The following is a 7,178-nucleotide window of genomic DNA, read 5'->3' on the forward strand; positions in this document are numbered from 1 at the left end:
GGTCTCCCTGCTTTGCAGCAAATGCTGGGCACCTTGGTTCCTATCTCCAACCCATCACGGATATGCAAAACACAAAGGAAAATGCACTTAACTTTCCTGTGTCATCAATCAACCTGAGAGTTTCCCCAAATTCTAGTAATCAAAGTGTCAGCCACAGCCTGGATACATGATGTTCAGTCAGGGTCGGGCATTTCTCTACCTGGTATTTATAAAGACCTCATATGAGAAAATGTTCAAATTAAGTGGATTACAAAGTGGTTTACAAGCCATTATTGTTGTCTTGCTGTGTGAGGTTGACTTACTTTTCATTTGTATAAGTAGTTGTATAAAGGTTCTTTAGTCTTCCTGTTTTTTTGTGTGTTTTGTTTGTTTGTTTGTTTGTTTGTTTGTTTTTGTTGTGTGTTTTTTTCTAAGTGCACTCTTTGGGGGAGAAATTATGATTTCAGAACTTCCTGTGAAGAACACTAAAGATATGTCACAGAAAAATGCAACTTAAAAATTAAATGCAGTATCATTTTTCATGCTATCTTGCTCCTTAGAGGAATATGTATAATATTATTGTTTTAAAAAGGTGACACATGTGAACATGTCATGGTTACATATTGCTAAACTTTTTATGTTCCAAATCTGGCAAAAAATGGCAGATTTTAAAACTCAATTTATATAAACAGTCACTCAGGAGTATTGAGTGTATTGAGTCTTCATTTCTATTCTAATTGATGACCATAGGCCAAGCAGAGGATATAGTAATGAAAGAAAGCAAAACTTTAACTTTCAAAGACTACCTACCTAGTGTAGTGGGGAAGATCAGATTATCAATAATCCTGTTAGAATGCCTTGAACACTGTATAACTCTGTGTAAACCATTATGTAGTACTTGTCCTTGCATCATAAAACCGAATGCCTAAATTTCATATCCTCTTTTGACTTTTTCTTTTGCATGTAGAATTTTTGAAAAGATAAATTGTAAGGAATGACAACTATGCATACATTTGAATTGCCCTAGCTGCATTTTTACCAAATCCATGTCAGTTTGTACCTCAGCAAACCAAAATAATGTTTCTTTCATTTTTACCCACAAAGTTTGCAAATCATTTCTGGACAACTACCTGAGACATATTTTCTTCTGAAATGAATAACATTCAAACAGAAAGCACGGTATATGGCCAATATAAAATGACTGTAGAACATGATAGAAAAGAACCTTTCTGTTATACCCTCATTTTCTAAGTGTTGGGTAAGGATCCTTTTCCCATCAGAAACTCCACTGTAGATGTCAGTTACACAGTGCCTTCCTCCCCTTCTGTCCACCCTAAAAAAGCAAGAGGAAAGGGAAGAAGGATAAAAAGGAAAATGAAAGTCAAGTCCACCCTGTAGATCATTTCCATACCACGTTGGGAAAGCTAGGTCATGTTTTCTGTATGTACTATTGATACAAACTCAACTTCTTGCTTGATGTTCTAAAGAGCAAGGGAAGAGGTGACTGCAGTCTCTCCTAAACCATCCATGGGAGTCTGTGGAAACCCAGCAAATTGCCACCCAGTCAAGCATGGTTTTATGTAATATACGGAACTTTTTACATTTGGAAACACCAGCAAACATTGGCTGGGTACATGTTATGACACTTTATCAGGTGGGAAATAGCTGTACCTCACTTTCCATCTTACATTCTGATATTAGTAGGAAGGTTACTAATGTAATTATATTACAACTAGAGGCCCAGTGCACAAAATCCGTGCCCTGTGGGGCCCCATCTCCCAGCCCCCCAATATTCATGTATTTTTGTATATGTGCGCATGTATGCATTTTGTTGTTGTTGTTGTTAATCCTCACCTGAAGACATTTTCATTGATTTGTAGAGTAGAAGGGAAGGCGAGAGACAGAGAGAGACATAGATGTGAGAAAGACACATCAATTGATTGCCTCCTGCACATACCCCGACCAGATTGGGCTGAAACAGTGCTGCTTACAGGGCCGACTGCTGGAAGCCTGCTGGGGCTCAGGTGTCGAGCATATGGCGATTTTCTGTTTTTGCTTCCACTTCTGGTAGAGGTCCCACTTGCAGGAGCTGCTGAGTAGCGACCACTTTCTGTCTTGATCGTCTTCTTGTCCTCCTGTCCTGACTGTCCCACAAACTGCTTCTTCTTCTGGTTCTACTTGAGCTGCTGCCGGTCCCTGGTCAGGTTCTGGACCTGGTCCCCCCATCAGGTCCAGGACAGTGACAGCCACCTGCTGCTCAAAGGTGCCCCTGTCCCCACCAATGCCTAGTTCCAGGTCACTGTCCAAGTCCTTGGGCTGATAGGGGACATAGAAATCCTGGTCCAGTGGCCAGGATTGGCTCCCCGCTCAAGTCCTGGCTGCTGCTGTTTCTGGCCCATGACCTCTGTCTATGAAGACGTCCTCCATGCTCTCTCCCTCCTCATCCTCCTCCTCCTCCTCCTCCTTCTCCTCTTCTCCTCCTCCTCCTCCTCCTCCTCCTCCTCCTCCTCCTCCTCCTCTCCTCCTCCTCCTTCTCCTCCTTCTCCTCCTCCTCCTTCTTCTCCTCCTTCTCCTCCTCCTCCTTCTCCTCCTCCTCCTCCTTCTCATCCTCTTCCTCCTTCCCAGACTGTTCTGCCTGCCGTTCAGGGCAGTTCGGGGCTGGGCCAGCCAGTCCCTCCTGCCACTCCTGCCAGCCCTGCTGGAAGCTGGCAATGGCCTTGAAGTCCTTCTGCTGCTTGGCCCGCATCACCTGGCTGCTCAGGTCCCAGCTGGAGGCGTTGATCTCAAAGATGGTTGCCCGCAAGTGGTACTGCTTGATGCTGTTCACCAGCCTCAGCAGCTGCAGCTCCTCCTCCACGAAGCTTGAGCTGAAGAGGGGGTGCAGGCCCAGCCCCTCAAGGTCCAGCTCCTTGGCCCATTTGATGAACTCTGGCGAGGGTGCCGGCCTCCAGTGCATGTACTGCTTTGGGCGTTGTTGGCCATGCAGCCCAGGCCCCACAGCTCCAACCACACCTTTTCATTGTCCACCATGCTCTGTGGCACCCTACCCAACATGCTGTCCACGCTGACCACACCTGAGGGCTCCTTGTGGGTGTGGGCAAGGGTGAGGTCATGGCACAGTAACAGGTGCAGGTCCAGCAGGTAGGGGACCTCATCTAGAGCCACCAAGGAGTAGGCTGTGCCACTTCGGCCAACCCGGGCCACACAACCCATTCAGTGCAGGAAGAGCTTGCCCTTGGCCAGAAGCTGAAGTTGATGATGTCCAGCAGCTGGATGTCCAGGCCCCGGGTTCCAGGTCAGTCACAATGAGGGTGGAGCACTTGCCCTGGGTGAACTTTGCCAGGTTGAACTTGGCCAGGTTGGCTGTAGATGTGGGTGCAGCTCACCCACTGGAGCGGCCTCAACCCATGGAGACTAAGCGGCCAGGGGGAGGTAGACGCTTAATGCCTGAGCTTGGGGGGGGGGGGCAATCGGGGATGGGCCAGATCTTCAGTTGGCCACTACAGTGTGCGTCATAGTGACCAATCCTTCTGATGTTCGGTCAATTGGCATATTAGCCTTTTATTATATAGGACTAGAGACCTGGTGCACGAAATTCGTGCATGGGGGGGGGGACCTCAGCCTGGCCTGCACCCTCTCCAATCTAGGACCCCTTGGGGGATGTCTGACTGATGGTTTAGTCCCAATCCCTCACCGGCAATCGGACATCCCTCTTGCAATCCAGGATACCTGGCTCCTAACTGCTCACCTGCCTGCCAGCCTGATCCCTCTAACTGCTCTCCCTTGATGGCCTGAGCCCTCTAACTGCTCTCCTCTGCTGGCCTTATCACCCGTAACCACCTTCCTTAGCCCTGCTACCATGGCTTTGTCTGGAAGGACATCTGGAAGGTCACCCAGAAGATGTTTGGTCTAATTAGGATATTACCCTCTTATTGGTACAGATTATTTATGAAGTATCACATAAATAAGATTGGGAATCATAAAATGTAAAAACAATGATTACAATTATATTTTTTTGGGAAGTCCCATATTAGTAATGCTATGGACTATTATTAGCTTTTCTAGAAACACTTTTTTCTTAGCCACTGGAAGTGTTCAGCTAAGAACAAAGGTAGCTTAGCAACCATAAAATAGAGGTGGAATTGATGACATTTCATGCCCTAGCAATGTTAGTATTCTATAATACGTGCAAGTCTTAGTACTGATGGATTTCCTTTATTTGTGCAAAATATTAGATTAGTGTCAGTTTTCTTAAGTTAGAATTTTGTTTTTAAGGCTACCTTCACTTTTCTGTTGGAGAGCTAAGCAGAGCCCAAGAGCTTTCCCAGAGGCTTCACGCTGAGCTAATGACGTTGGGCAGAGCCTAATCACAACAGAGAGAACAAATGGCAGGACAGGCAAGCCTGATGGATACAGGTGCGAACATTCAGCAATTAGGGTTTGGTTTAGGATCAGTTTTGAAGAGTGCATAAAATTTGTAATAATTTTCTCTCAATTATTTGAGACAAAAATCAATAGGAACTAAGTTGAGGAAAAAGGCTAATGAGAAAAGGCTGCATAATTTTAATTACCCCATAATGATAAATGGCTTTCATTGTAAATTACCATCTGTGTTTTTTCCCCTTTCACTCTATAAATTGTATTTAAAGTTGCTAAAAATAACTAGTTTCTAAGTGAAAAGCTTAGGCAAAAAGGTTATTTGACATTGCAGCTACCGAAATAAAAAGAATGAGTCTGTGGTTAAGCACAATTGTATTTCACATTATTTTTGGCCTTTCCAAAATCATAGGAAATCAATCCGGGTCCAGAGATACACATCAGACTGTGACTGCATGTCTAAGTCCACAGGAGACTCTATGAAAAGGCACAAATATATGACATGCTACTCTCCCTCTTGAAAATTCACAATTTATTTAGGTCAACATTATCAAACATAGAAACAATAAACTGTTAACTGTCAAGTAATATGGTGTTCACTTTAATTTTCATAAGAAGATGCCAGCAAGTAATGTCACAAATAGGGTGGGAAGGTAGCCAGTGTCATTTAAAACAAAAAGTAGACTGGGATCAGAAAGAGGTTGGTTTAAAAAATAAAACAGCCCAGTTGGCATGGTTCTGTGGTTGAGGTCACGGTTTGATTTCTGGTGAGGGCACATGCCCAGGTTGTGGGCTCGATCCCCAGAGGGGGGGTGTGTAAGAGGCAGCTGATCGATGACTCTCTCTCGTCATTGATGTTTCTATCTCTCTCTCCCTCTCCCTTCCTCTCTGAAATCAATAAAAAAATATTTAAAAAATAAAACAACAACTACTTATGGATACAGACAACAGTATGGCGATTACAAGAGAGAAAGGGGTGAGGGAAAGGAGAAGAGTAAAATGTGGATAAACGGTGATGGAAGGAGACTTGACTTGGGGTGGTGAACATACAATACAATATACAGATGATGTGTTATAGAATTGCACACCTGAAACCTATATAATTTTATTAACCAATGTCACCCAATAAATTCAATTACAAAAAGAATAGGTGGGTTCAATTTATGACTTTTCTACCAACCGTGTGTCTGTTAAACAGTAACTTCAATCTTCTGACCTATATTTCCCAACTGTAAAGTGTTGCTACTAACTCCAATTTTAGTAGTTGTGAGAGTGATTGCAAAAAATAATACCAGGTGTCTAACACACAGGTGTGTTCAAAATGTTATTACTTTGTGCCAACAAAAATTAATTTATTTTACTAGGCAGGGGGCATCACGTTCAAGGATCAGCTACAAATGAAATAAGTTTGCCATTTCCAATGAGCATTCAACCTGCTTGAATGTGGCAACACCACATAAGGCATGGAGCGGGAAGAGAAGTACCTTTAGAAATCTTAGGGACACTCTGCCCTTGGTGATGCTGGAGATAGGAAGAGTTCTTGACCTTTAAATCTTCCCATTTTCCTTGACATGATTATCACCTCTTTCTTTTCCAAACATTACTTCTTTAGACATTATTGTCCATTACTGAGAAAGCCTTAGTAACCCAAATTCCTTCCCGGTGGCTTCCCAGTGTCTTTAATAGGAAATGAAAATTCCTCAGACTCACCTGCTCCCATGTATGGCTAGGGGAGGGATGTTTCTGGGTTCAGTGCTTGTGCTTCCTTAATTTCTTATCCCCAAAATACATGATTCTCCCAAATTCTACCGTATCTTTCTCTTTTTCCCTATAAAGTATCAACAAATATATTCTCCCCAAATCTTATAATCTACAGTTCCAATTACTAAAACAAACTACTGTTTATTTCAGCAGGTTTCACAGTATAAAGTTAATTTATTATGAACTGTGAAAAAAAACAATACTTATTTAAGGTCTATAAAGTCCTAAATGACTTTTATCTCCTTAGAGATGATATTTTCCATCATTGTTCAGCAAAAGTTCCAAACAAGCAGGACTGTCTAAAGGCAACTCCCTTCCCCAAAAATGAAGGACCTAAAATGTCACAAATGCTTTGACCTGCAATCCAATGCTGACGTGTGCCAGTGTTTCCCTTTATCTTTTTCTTTTCTCTCCTTCTCCTCCTCTTTCTCCTCTTTATCTTCTTTGTTTCTTTTGAGTTGCCTATTTGATTTGCTTTTGATAGTTTGACCTAATAAAATTTTGTCAACTAGAGGCCCAGTGCATGAAATTCATGCATGGGTGGGGTCTCTAGGCCTGGCTGGTGATCAGAGCTGATCAGGGCCATGCCGATTGGTGCCAGGCTGATTGGGGCACAAAGGCCCCAGCAGGGTCGGGAGAAGAGGTGATGGTCATCAGGCCAGGTGCAGAATGAACAGACGCACGATGCTGATGCCACCATCATCCGTGCCCCAGCACTGCATGGTTTCCTGCCTCCCCCCACTTCTCCTTCTCTTGCTGCCACCTCAGCAGGCAGGCAACAGGCTGAACAGGCTGATTGGGGCCAGCTAGCCAGGGGGAGAATGGAGCACGGAGTTTGACCACCAGCCCCAAGAAGGGAGCTGGCCCTCGGGAAAGGGGCCATGTCTGCCACCACCCACCTTTGGTTCCCAATTCCAGCTTTGGGCTCAGCCTCGATCAGATGATCGGGGCCTGCCAGCAGAGGGAGGGACCATGGGAGATTGGCCAGCTGGGGGGAAGGGACCACAGGAGATTGGCCAACCAGGGGAGGTTGGCTGTGGGAGCACACTGACAACTAGGGG

At 44.3% G+C, this 7,178-nt stretch overlaps 1 pseudogene; it reads right to left on the minus strand.

Moving 5' to 3' along the window:
* Nucleotides 1-1,280: 1,280 nt before the first annotated feature.
* Nucleotides 1,281-6,076, minus strand: LOC118670509 (annotated as a pseudogene).
* Nucleotides 6,077-7,178: the final 1,102 nt, after the last annotated feature.

The sequence above is a fragment of the Myotis myotis genome, unplaced genomic scaffold (assembly GCF_014108235.1).
Source record: "Myotis myotis isolate mMyoMyo1 unplaced genomic scaffold, mMyoMyo1.p scaffold_m19_p_16, whole genome shotgun sequence".
In the NCBI taxonomy this organism is placed as follows: Eukaryota; Metazoa; Chordata; class Mammalia; order Chiroptera; family Vespertilionidae; genus Myotis; species Myotis myotis.